Genomic DNA, 13,623 nt, shown 5'->3' with positions numbered 1-13,623 from the left:
CCCGGGCCTCCTGGCTTTGCTCACACTGTCATATCTGCCAGGAATGCCCTTCCCACCCTCCGCTGCTTGGCTAATTTACCCATCTGATGAGATTCAGCTCTTCCAGGAACTTTCCAGCACACCCCATGCCCTTCTGACTTTGGTCTCTGTTCAGCACTAACCACGTCACAGTAAACATGGATTTCCCTGTTTGGCCTCCCTGACTCATCGGGGGCACAGAGATTGATGGACCCGTGGAACATCACATTGCAGAGACGCCAACGATATGCCAGGCCTGTCAGTACTTTGCATACACCACCTAAAGTAATCCTCGCAGCAACTCTGAAAGCAGCTAGGATTAATCCTCATTTTTCACCCGGAGGATCTGCACAGAGCTGGGATTTGAACTCCGCATCTTCCGGCTGAGAAGGCCATGCTCCTTAACCGTGGGCCCCGGGGCCTTGTCACGGCACAGCTGGGCAGCGGGCGTGACTGCCTCACTGGGACGTTTTCGGTTCAGCTTCTGGGACCTTGTCCCCCACCCTCCGTCCCAGCCCCGACGTCAGCCCCTTACAGACGAGGATGCCGTTCCCATGGCCACTTCTCCATTCTGAAATGACCAAGCGGCCGGGCTGGGACGGCGGGTCTAACCGCAGATTGACAGATGTTTCCATGTGTGGAAGTGGGGTTTGAGCCTTGATGTACTGTTTTCGTGGTTCCCTTTTTGGCCCTTTTCCTTGGGTGATGAGCCCCATCATGGTTTTGTTGCCCTGATGTGTTTCCCATGTCTATTGCTCACCGTCTTTAGGGTGTCCTTTTAATAATCCTTTTTTCGAGCACAGCCTGTTCTGGTTTGCAGAGCCTGCTTATCCATATTAGCTCATTGGATCTTCCCAGTAAAACTAGGACTGGGCTCATGTGACAGAGGAGGGTTCAGAGAGTCTAAGAAATGACAGTGGCAACAGTTTGCAGCCCTTGGCTGAGCTCTTAGCATGCCTCCCTGAAGCACGGTGCTCAACCATGCTATGCAGCTGCAGGAGGTAGGTAGCGTTATTGTTCCTATTTTAGAAGTAGGGAACTTGAAACTCAGGGAAGATAACTGACTTGCCCAAGGTCACACAGCAGCAGCTTCAGACCTAGAACCCACCTCTTAATTCCCGGTCCAGTGTTCTAACCAACACTTGAGAACTGCTGTAAAACTGAACAGAAATGTATTGCCGCATCCCAACAAATCTACGACATCACTGCATCCAGACACGCCGCTACTTTATATGCCATAGGAAATAAAAAGTCAGTGAAACTAAGACAGTACTTTCTTATCGCTTAGAATTTTATTTATTTATTTATTTATTTATTTATTTATTCGTAAGAGACACAGAAAGAGGCAGAGACACAGGCAGAGGGAGAAGCAGGCTCCATGCAGGGAGCCTGATGTGGGATTCGATCTCAGGTCTCCAGGATCATGCCCTGAGCCGAAGGGAGGCGCTCAACCCCTGAGCCACCCAGGCGGCCCAGGATTTGTTTTTATTTCACACTTAATAAGAGAGCTCTTTTAGACTTAGGAGCATAACATACATATATCACTCTTGTACATACATAAAAGGGACATTTATATGAAAATGAAATGATATGAAATGAAATGTACGCGAAAATCAACTTCACATTCAAAATCTGACTTTGAGTCCGAGTGACCAATGCTTGTACTTTTTCAAACAATATTGCTGTCCTCTGTGTCAGCAAGTGTTGGTGATTTCTCTCTCTCTTTGTTTTTAAACCCATTTTATTCAGCAAAAGCTTACATATAATGAAGCGCACGAATCATAGGTATAGCTGATGAGTTTTCATCTATGTAAGTATACATCTGTGATCAGTGGTGGGTCAATGGTTAAATATTTAGGAATTTTGCAAACCAGCTTTTAAACTGCTTATTCAAAATCAGCCATCATGGGAGTATTTACACCATGGATACTGGCAAATGCTACAATTCAGGGCTTCTTCTCCCTATCGGGGACCAGTTTACCAGCACAGTATTGAGTGAAGCCACCACTGGGTTTAGGGGAGAGATTTCCAGCACCCCTAGAAAGCTAACTTTATGCCCTCCCTAGCCCCTCTGCAACAAGGAAACCATTCTGAAGCAGCATTTCTTCAAAAAAAATCCACAGGTGGACTGACAGCCACTGGCGCTGGCCTTCTACCAGCTATGCATTGTGCTGTGCTCCCCACTTTGGACTCCCACACGAAGAATGCTGCTAAACACGTCTGCTTGCCCACCTCCCTTGCCCTGTACCCACAACCATCTGGTTCCTAGAGGCCAAAAAGAATACTCCTGTATTGTCTCCAGGATTTTTTTTTTCCAAGCCACAGAAACCCACACTAGAGAGATGCTTGGCTTGAGCAGGCGACGAGAACTCCATCCAAACGGCCCTTAGCCAACAGCTATGGTAAGACACACCCCAATTTTCAGAGACATTAAAATGTGAAAAAAAAAGTGGCATCTCTTAGGATCGCTGAAATGCAGTGCACTATAATTACCCTTTTGAATGTCTTCCTTTACGTTTTCCTTTGAGAGGCAGCTTGTTTTGGTGACTGAGCCTATAACGACATGCCTGCGTTCCCTCTCTGCTGGTGATGTCGAGGGCACCCCAACCTCTGGATGAGCAGGGTCTGTCTGATTCTGTTCCCCCCTCTGGCCCCAAGCTGGAAAGAGAACCAGAACCCTGCAGGAAATCTCAGCTCTGCCACCAGCCTGTTTCTGGACGGCTCTGGGGATTGCTCCAAGTGTCCCTTACGGGGTTGCACCTCGGACACACCCCTGTGATGACTGTTTCAGGGTCAGTGTCATCTTCTCAACCCGGACATGACCTTCTGCAATGGACTTTAATCACGCCCTGCAGTCCCTCAGAGCCCAGCCCGGCCCAGAAACAGAGCAAGTGCCCAGGGTATATGTGGATGAACAAGCAGGTGACAGACCAGGAATGGAGAGACTTCGTTCTGAAGCCGGCCCATCTCATGGCCCGAGGAGGCCACCTCTCTGTAAAATCCATGGGAGCACTTGAGATGACCGTGCAAAATGGCTTTGCACGACTCAGGCGGGGGTTGAGAACATGTCCCTTTTAGAGTCATCAGGACTGCCTGGGCTGCCTCCCTGCCTTAACCCTGCTGCCAGGGCCAAGGCTTGGGGCAGGGGTGGGGCAGGGCATGGCAGGGAGGTCCCAGGCCCCGACCTGCTCTGGGGGCTGGGCAGGGGGTGGCAGGAAGCCACATCCACCGGGAGGTGGATCTGGAGCAGCAGGTTTAGATAAAATCTCCAAATGGGCAGGGAGATTGCAATGAGTTCACTGGGGATGGAAGGGGAGGGCGGGGGTGTCGGGTGTCTGGAACGGACCTTGTGTGTGTGTGTGTGTGTGTCAGGGGCTGGCGAGGGTGGGCAGGATTCAGAAGGAAGTGTGGCTGCTCCTGCCCAAGGAAGAGCCTTCAACCTAGACCTGAATCCCTGGGCTCAAGCCCCGCCCGTCTTCACCACTCCAGGTAGCCACTGCCTTCTCTGGGCCTCTGTTTCCCCACCGGGAAAACCAAAATCATAAGCCTGGTCCTGCAAACGTCACAGTTGTAGTCGTGGGAATAATTAAAATGGGCTCACGTGCTATTTGGGTCCTTGCTCTGGGGCTGGACACAGAGCACTTTGCATGGATCAATTCGGTGCTTCTCAAAGTGTGGTCCACAGACCAGCAGTGTCAGCATCACTCGGGAACTTGCTAGAAATGCAAATTCCTGGGCTCCTGCTGAATCTGAAACCCCGAGATGTGGCCATCAGTCTGTATTTTAACAAGTTCTCCCGAAGATTTTGCTGAAGCCTAAAATTTGCAAATCACAGCATGAGCTCGTGAGCCTGTCCAACAATCCTGTGAGGTAGGTACCGTTGTCATAAAGAGCAAAAGGCCCAGTCATGCCAGCTGGTCCCCAGTTTGTCCAGGCTGGAAGAAAGTTGTTTTTTTTTTTTTTAAGATCTCATTCATACACTGTACAATTCACCCTTTCATAAAGTGTACAATTCAGTGGTTTTTAGTATAGTCATGAAGTCATGCCACCATTACCACGATTTCCACGTTATGTTCATTGTCCCCAAAGAAACGTTGTGTCTCTCAGCAGTCCCTGCGCACTCTCCTTCCCCCAGCCTCTGGCAATCTCTCATCTACTTTCCGTTTCTGTGGATTTGCCTATTCTGGACATTTCATACACATGGAATCATATAGTATGTGGTATTTTGTTTCACTTAGCACAAGGTTTAGCCACGTGGTAGCATGTGTCAGTACTCCATTTTTTTAAATTAATTTTTTTTTTTTTTTTGCGGCTAACTTAATACTCCATTGTATGGATGTACCACATTTTGTTTACGCATTCACCCAATGGTGGGCATTTGGGTTGTTTCCACCTTGTGGCTGTTGTGAAAAGCATTACTAGGAATATCTGTGTACGAGCACTTGTTTGAACACCTATTTTCAATTCTGTTGGGTATATATCTAGGATCAGAATTGCTGGGTCATATGGTAACTCTGCGTACTACTTTTCGAGGAACAGTTTGAGGACTGTTTTCCAAAGTGGCTGCGCCATTTTATATTCCCACCAGCAGTGTATGAAGATTCTGATTCCTTCTCATCCTTGTTAACACTTGCTATTTCCTTATTTTTCCCCATTAGTGATAGCCTTTCTGGTAGATATGAAGTGGTATCTCATTCCACTTTTAATTTGCATTTCCTTAATTATTAGTGATGTTGAGCATCTTCATGTGCTTGAGGGCCATTTGCATATCTTCTTTGGGGATATGTCTATTTAAATCCTTCGTTTGTTTTTAATTGAATTGTCTTTTAGTTATTGAATTTTAGGAGCTCTTTATATATTCTGGATATTAATCCCTTATAAGATATACGAGTTGCAGCTATTTTCTCCCAGTCTGTGGGTTGCTTTTGGACTCTATCAGTAGTGTCTTTTGCTGCATGATTCTTTCTTTCATTTTGATGAAGTCCAATTCATCTGTTTTTTCTTTTGTTGTTTGTGCTTTGGTGTCATATTTAAGAATTCAAGGTCATGAAGATTTAACCCCTCTGTTTCCCTTTTTTCTTTTTTTAAAGATTTTGTTTATTTGAGAGAGAGAGAGTGTGAGTAGGGGGAGGAGCAGAGGGAGAGGGACAAGCAGATTCTGTGCTGAGCATGGAGCCCAATACGGGGCTTAATCCCACGACTTTGAGATCATGACCTGAGCTGAAATTAAGAGTCGAATGCTCAATCAACTAGTCACTCAAGTGCCCCAACTCTTGCTTTCTTCTGAGAGTTTTATCGTTTCAGGGCTTACATTTAGGTCTCTGATCCATTTTGAGTCGATTTTTGTATATGGTGTGAGGTAGAGGTTGAACCTCATTTTTTTGCATATGGCTGTCCAATTGTCCCAGCACTATTTGTTGAAGAGACTAGAAGGAGACAATGCTTTAACGAAAAATGTTAAGTAAAATACTAGAGTAGCTGATACGTGCCATATATGATAAAAAGTGGGAAGGTGGTACTTGAGTGAGTTTGGGAGATGCTGTTTCTAGTGGATTATTGCTCCTTAAGACTTTCCTCTGTCCTGGGGACATGCTCTGTTCACCAGAAGATGCCAGGACTGAGGTGACTATAGCCATTAGTCTCCTACCCAGAGGGGCAATTTGTCAAGACCAGAGCCAGGTTTCTCCTTCTCTGCTTTTTCTAGACGCACGTCAATGAACAAATGGTCTCTGGGAACAAAGGCGAGTGATTCCCTCACTTGCTCACCTAGTGCTCAGCTGCTCCCTCTTCTTCCCGTAACTGGATCTTGGTCCAGCTGCCAGGCCTGGCACCTCTCCCATCTGGCCCGATGCAATTCCAAAACAACCTCAAGAGCATTTGGGTGTGTTTTCCAGCCTGGACTAATGACACTTCTGTCCACATCCTGGACCCAAGCTCTTGTTGGGTGGGACTGCAATCCTCACCTCCTGAAAGTTGGTGGAAGTGTGTGGTTTTTCCTTTTCTCATTTTGCTTTTTTTTTTTTTCGTTTATTTATTTTTTTTCCATTTTGCTTTTGGAACATAAGTATCTTTCCAAGTCACTTTGGCCAGAAGATGACAAGTGCGAGCCTTTTGGCCTCCCTGTCAAAGCCAAGTGGCTCCATGTGCCGCCTGCCTTACCACCACCCACATGGTCCCAGGTGTATTCATTTCCTAGGACTATCATAACAAAGTGCCACACGCTGGGTGGCACAAAATAACAGAAATGTGTTCTCTCACAGTTTGAAGACTGGAAGGCCAAGATTAAAGTGTCTGAGGAGTTGGTTCCTTCTGGACGCTCCGCGGGAAAGTATGTTCCATGCTTCTTTTTTGGCTTCTGATGGCAGCTGGCAATCCTTGGTGCCCCTTGACTTGTAGAACACCAGTCCCTGGCCTTCTCCCTGTCTCTTCTCCGTTTATAAGGACACGGGGTGGATTAAAAGCCAACCTGGCACCAGGATGACTTAATCTTATTTCATCTATAGAGATCCCATTTCCAGATAAGATCACATTCTGAGGTTCTAGGAAGGCTATGAATTTTGGAGGGAGACTATGCAACCCACAGCACCATGCAATACCAAGGGCACAGCTGAGAAAAGGCTGCAGCTGACTCTCCATTTCTTTCTTTGTTTTTAATTCTTTTTTTTTTTTTAATTTTTATTTATTTATGATAGTCACAGAGAGAGAGAGAGGCAGAGACACAGGCAGAGGGAGAAGCAGGCTCCATGCACCGTGAGCCCGACGTGGGATTCGATCCCAGGTCTCCAGGATTGCGCCCTGGGCCAAAGGCAGGCGCTAAACCGCTGCGCCACCCAGGGATCCCCTTTCTTTCTTTGTTTTTAAAAGATTTTATTTATTTATTCATGAGAGAGAGAGAGAGAGAGAGGCAGAGACATAGGCAGAGGGAGAAGCAGGCTCCCCACGGGGAGGGCCCAGTGTGGGACTCGATCCCTAGACCCCGGCATCACAACCTGAGCCAAAGGTAGACGCTCAACCACTGAGCCACCCAGGCGCCCCTGACACTCCATTTCTGAGAGCCTCCTGTGCGGCTCCGCTTCTGACAGCCTGCATCTAAGCCTGGGAGGTAGCCCTGCCATATAGCGCTTCTTCCTCCACGTGAAGGGGCTGCCCAGACGTACTGCTCACGGTCCTGTGTGCGGCCCATGAGCCCAGCATGACAGCTTTGCTTCTCTGACAGCTGACTGTAGGGAACTGTGACCATGAGGCCACAGGTGTGTGTCTAGTGTTAGGGATGGAAGTGACAGAAGCAGGTGACATGGGGAGGGGAAATCTGACACATCTCTTCACCTGCTTGGATCCCCTGGATCTGCCCAGTCCCAATTCCAAACAGCATACCATGTCTATTATGACTCGGTGGATCTGCTAACACCCAGGCTCACGATGGAAGCTCAGCTAGTAGGGTTGCTTCGTGTCCCAGGCGCTCCGTCTCACTTAGGATCCAGTAGCAGGCCAAACACTGTTTTTCAAAAGGAGAGGTTTGCCAATGACTCTGCCCACTATCCTTGTCCACCTCTGTGGAATCTGCTTAGTCATGTGGCTTGAAGAGCAGGGCTTCAAAGCTTGGGCCTCAGCAGAGTCCTCTCTCTCTTTGCCTCAACGCCGATAGCTTCCTATAACAAGCATCAGTGAGGATGTGGAGAAATTGGAACCCTCGTGCACTCTTGGTGGGGATGTCAAGTGATGCAACCACTGTGGAGAACAGTGTGGCAGCTCCTCAAAAAATTAAAAATAGAACCACCATATAATCCAGCAATTTCACTTCTGGGCATGTACCCCCCAAAGACTGAGATGCAGGGTTTGAAGAGATATCTGCGCACTCACATTCACAGCAGCGTTAGTCACCGTAGCTAGAAACGTGGAAGCCACCCAAGTGTCCATCGAAGGGTGAGTGAATGAGCAAACTGTGATGTATCCATACAACAGAATAACATTCACCCTTAAAAAAAGAAGGAAATCCTGTCATATGCTACAGTGCGGAAGAACCTTGAGATTATGCTAAGTGATTCCCCTTACATGAGGCACTTAGAGTAGTCAAGATCATAGAGTCCGGAAGTAGAATGGTGGTTGCCAGGAGTCTGGGGGTTATCTTTTAATGGGAATAGAGTTTCGTTTTGATAAGACATAGAGTTCTGGAAATGAATGGTGCGAGGATCACTCAACAATGTGAATATATTTCATATCACTCAGGATGGCTGGCGTAGATTTAAAGCGGTTAAGATGGTCACTTGTATGTGTATTTTAAAACAATTAAAAACACCTGCTAGCTTTCGGATCACCTGATAAATAGGTCAGAGTAGTATTCCCGAGTGTGGTAGTTGCTGCTTCAAAACTCAGAGGCCAAAGAGGGTGCCTTTAAACAATAGATTCCCTCCAACAGATTTCAAGGCGGAAGCCTGAAATCAAGGGGTTGGCAGGGCTGTGTTTCCTCTGAAGGCCCCAGGGGAGAATCCATCCTTTGCCTTCTCCAGTCCCTGGTGGCCCCTGATATTCATTGGCCTGTGGCTTCATTACTCTAATCGCTGCCTCCGTGGTGACACGGCTTCCTCCTCTTCTCTGTGTATCTCTTATAAGGACATTTGTCATTGGAGTTAGGACATGCTCGGATAACCCAAGATGATATCCTCATCTTGAGATCCTTAAAGACCCATTTTTCCAAATAAGGACCCATTTTCCAAACAGGTTTCAGGGATTAGGCCCTGGACATATCTTCTGGGGGGCCTTTTTTTTTTTTTTTTGCCTACCACATGATAGAAGGTGAAAGGCACATCAACATGTGTTTTGTCTCAAAAGTGACAGCTTGGCATGCCTCAGCCTGCTGGTCCCTTGGTATCTTCATCAACACAATAGACCCCCGAATCTTCATGACACACTTGTTCTTGCCACTCCCTTGCTCCCTAGATTCACAGCAGCAGGCGAAGGGGGGGTGGCCCATGAAGGACATGTGGGTAACCTTCTGGGACCTCCCACTACAATGTCCTTGATAATCTTGACATTCCACAGACATCACCTGGGGCCATCATGTTGACGTCACATGAGCGTTGGCTGCTAACAGCGCACATCTGCCCCTTTCTGTGGAGAACTGCTCTCTGCCCGATAGTAGGGATCTTACCAGGGAGGTTGGGTCTCTTCCGGGATCGACAAGCCACAGTCTGGCTGACTGACATGGGAATACAAAAGGCTGGCTCTTGGTGGGGAAGGGGCACCTCAGAGAGGCCCCTGTGAGGCCAGAGTGAGGCCAGTCTCCAGCCCAAAGACACCACGGATTAGCTCTCTTCCCTTGCTCTGTCTCCCTTCCCTCATTCCCCTCCTGAAAGCCACCCCCCCCCCCCCCCACACACACAGATCCCTACTTCTGGATCCTTCTAGGAACCTGAGCTAAGATCATCTCCCAGGCAATGATCTGATGGGGAACAGAGCATCAACATAGCCCTCAGGCAGGGCCACCAAGTTGTCCCTGCCTTGTAAGGGCAAACTGCTTTGGCTCCTCTCTGCTGCCAGATGTCATGAAGAAAGTCTTTGCTAAATCAGTGGCCACGTACCAAATTCCAGCCGCCGTGCCGGGCTGCCCGCTGGAGAGACCACAGGGGAGGCGGGGTGGGACGCGGCCTGGCTCACTGTCCTCCTGTGCAGTCACTTCCTCAGAGGGACCCTCCCTGACCTCATGTCGCCCCCCAGCAACCAGTCTTCCTCCAACTCACTCTCCTGTTTTATTTTTTACAGCCTTTATCACTCTCTGAAATCATGTGGCAGCTTTGACCGTGCCTTCCCCTCCACCTGGGGCCTCGCTGCGCTGGGCCTGCCTCACAGACACCCAACTCTCCCATAGGTGCTGGACCAACACGCAACGAACAATTGAAAGAACAGGCCAATGCTCTTTCCCCTGAAGTGGACAGAAGGGAAGAATCTGGGTTTTCTGTGGAGATTCGAAAGAGAAGGCCATCCCTGGGAGGTCACGAGGGTTGAAGAGAGCAGGTCACAGTAGGCCGTCCTCCAGGTGCTGAAATCCCCTTGGCCCCGGCCAGCCCCTCGCCGGCCCGTCTTCTTGTTGGGTCTGGCGCAGACCTCAAGGAAACATAACATTTTTAATAAAACCCCAGAGTCAATAAAGCCGAAGGGTCTCGGGTGCCTCTCTTGCTGGCCCCAGCTGTTGACTTTAGAAGTCAAGAGGTTGGGGTGTTGGCCAATCCCCGCGTAGTCCAGGGAGATATAAGCTAGGAGGGCCTGGCCCATTTTCTGCAAAAAAAACCCAAAACAAAACAAAACTCACTGGGCCCTGGAAAGATTCCACCGCCAGCCAGAATCAAAGGTCCATTCAGAGCGACAGAACTCCTCACATTCGCTGCTAATGAAAACCAAATTTCTCGTCCCTCTGAGCATTTCCAGGGGCTGCAACTGGAAGGGGCCGCCGCGGAGCTCTTGGCCACCCCTCCCGCCACCGGCAGGGCCCCACCGTGTTAAAATAGTTTTATGATAATATGGGCCTCGTATTTTTCTAATTTCAGGCGTTGGTGATTTAGGACTGAGTTGTTTTCATGGAAAAAGAAATAGGACTTGTTTGAGGCAGGGCGAGACTGCCACCTCGGCAGATACTCGCCCTGTGTGCGAATCCAGGGTGAGTGGGCCCCCCCATAAAGAGGCCCCGGGACCCACCCCCAGGGAGACCTTATTCATGGGATGTCCTCTCGAATGGGGAAGGATGGGCTGAGGGTGGTCACCAGAGGGTGCAGGGACATGGATTTCTGTCTTTCGATGGAAAGACCCTTTCAATGGACCCAGAGAGGCAGACACATCACTCTCAGAAGCAGAGAAAGGGCCATAAAGCTTTGTGTCCGTTCTGCTGCTGCTTTTTAAAAGAAAAGACCGAAAATTAAAAAATGATTTCTTTTTCCTTTCTTTTCCCCCCTCTGATGAGCAGTCTTGATGCCAGTATAAGCCATGGGGACAAACTCAGGTGTGCAGGACGTAGCATGTTTTCCCTGAAGCCAGTTCTGACTTTGAGTCTCCAATACCTTCAGCTGATGAGAAGCAAACAACCTTTTCAGGTGTGGCTCTGCCCTCATTAGGATTGGGAGGGATTTCTGTTCTTGGTCCTCAGTTTCCTCATCTGTAAAATGGGAATAGTGACAGGACACATCTCAACGAGCTGAGTTAAAAATGGCAAAATATTTACAATACTGTCTGGCAGGCAGTATTAGCTATTGTTGTTGTTGCTATTATTATGTCAAAGGTAGATGCACAGAGAGGCCACCAAACCTAGCACGGGGTTATCAAGGAAGGTTTCCTGGAAGAGGTGATGCCTCTAATGTCAAAAAACATCCAAGCAGACGATGTTGTGCTGAATGAAATCAATCAGAGAAAGACATTTATATGATCTCACTCATAGGTGGAATTTAAGAATTCAAACAGAGGACCATAGGGGAAGAGAGGGAAAAATAAAACAAGATGAAATCAGAGAGGGAGACAAACCATGAGAGACTTTTTTTTTAAAGGTTTTATTTATTTATTCATGAGAGACAGAGAGAGAGAGAGGCAGAGGCACAGGTAGAGAGAGAAGCAGGCTCCCTGCAGGGAGCCTGATGCAGGATTCGATCCCAGGACCCCGGGACCACGCCCTGAGCCGAACGCAGACACTCAACCGCTGAGCCACCCAGGTGTCCCAAGAGACTCTTAACCATAGCAAACAAACTGAGGGGTGCTGGAGGGGAGGGGTGGGGGTGGGTCGGGGGTAACTGAGGGATGGGCATTCAGGAGGGCACGTGATATAATGAGCAGTGGCTGTTATATAAGATTGATGAATCACTGATCTCTACCTCTGAAACCAATAATACTTTGTATATTAATTAATTGAATTTAAATTAAAAAATTGGTCCAGATCCAAACTCCTCTGCTTGTATATTTATCAAGGTCTAGAAGTTTAATATATGATCCCCTTGACAAATGTGCTCATTTTGGAGAACTTCAGAAAACACTAAAAAATATAAAGAACATGGAAAACAGCTATAACCCCAACTTCCAGTGATTTCTTTCTAGATTACTTTTATTTCTATCTTTAAAATGCATTAATTGATATACTGTTAAACAATGTATACTTGGCCAGAAAAATGTTTATTTCTAGAAAAGTATTTATGTGTTTATAGAAAATAGAGTTCTAAATGGGAAAAAAAGCACTGAAAATACTAACAGTGGTTATCTTTGGAGGGGTGGGATTATAGACGCTTCTTCTTGTGTTCTTTTTTGGTGGTCTGTATTATCTTCTTTTTCTCCCACGACTATGTATTATTTTGTGTAATTTTTTATTTTACTTTATTATTATTATTATTATTTCAAGAATCAACATCTTCAGCAGGCTCCATGCCCAGGGCAGAGTCCAACACAGGGCTCGATCTCACGACCCTGCGGTCATAACCTGAGCTGAAATCAAGAGTCATACGCTTAACCGACTGAGCCACTCAGGTGCCCCATTATTTAGTGTAATTTTAAAATGTGATTTTACAATTTAATACAACTTGGGAACTTCAAACTCAGGGTCTTCTCATTATTACATCTTTGGGCCATGGCGGAGAACGAGGTGGCTGGACCAGACTCTGAAGCCTGAATGCTGTAGTCTGAGAGGCTGTGTGTGGCCTTGGGTGTGGCGGTCAGGGGGTTGTCATGAGGCAGGACACCCTGTGGGGTGGGGGCTCAGGGAGACGGCAGGGCGGTTGTTTCTGCACAGCTGGCAATAACAAAAACTATTCTTGCGAACTCTTATTTGCAACTGTTTGTCCGGTGGTTCCATCAGATGCTGCAAATCCTGAGAAATGGAGAAGAACAAAGCTGAGGTTTGGGGTGTGGGGTCCCTCCTGTGACTTCAGTGCTAGAGCTGCCTTAGGAATGCTTCGCTCCTCCTCCCACCATTTCGCACAGGCTTTGCCCTCCTTTGCCCGGACTATTGCAGTGGCCTGGGAACAGGTCTGTGCACCTGCACGCAGCCCACATTTCACAACGCCACAGCGATATCCCCTCCAACACACACCTGTGTGAATGCTTTGCCGCACCTCAGCTTGGCTCCCCAGTGTCCGCAGAACCAAATCCCCTCCAGTTGGCCTCTGGCCCCTATGACCCGGGCCCACCTCTCTCCCCATCCTGTCGCTGTCATCCTTCCTTCCCCACTGCCACTCTCCTGTCCTTCAGGCCTGGGCACATGCGGTGCCCTCTGCTTCGGGAGCATAGCTGCCACATCTCTGCTGAATACCTGATCTTGCCATCTTGTCTCATCCAAACCATGTAGCCCATGGGTCAGCACACCTGTTTTCCTGCCAGCCCTATGCACTCCTCCAGAGCATGGCTGTGACTTATTTCTCTTTTTCTTTTCTTTTCTTTTCTTTTCTTTTCTTTTCTTTTCTTTTCTTTTCTTTTCTTTTCTTTTCTTTTCTTTTCTTTCTTTTCTTTTTTCTTTTCTTTTCCTTTTCCTTTTCTTTTCTTTTCTTTCTTTTCTTTTCTTTCTTTTCTTTTCTCTTTTTTCTTTTCTTTTCTCTTTCTTTCTTTCTTTCCTTTCTCTTTCTTTCTTTCTCTTTCTTTTTTTTT

The sequence above is a fragment of the Vulpes lagopus genome, chromosome 8 (assembly GCF_018345385.1).
Source record: "Vulpes lagopus strain Blue_001 chromosome 8, ASM1834538v1, whole genome shotgun sequence".
NCBI classification, from domain to species: Eukaryota; Metazoa; Chordata; class Mammalia; order Carnivora; family Canidae; genus Vulpes; species Vulpes lagopus.
The sequence above is the reverse complement of the archived record's forward strand: the minus strand, read 5'-3'. Positions refer to the sequence as shown.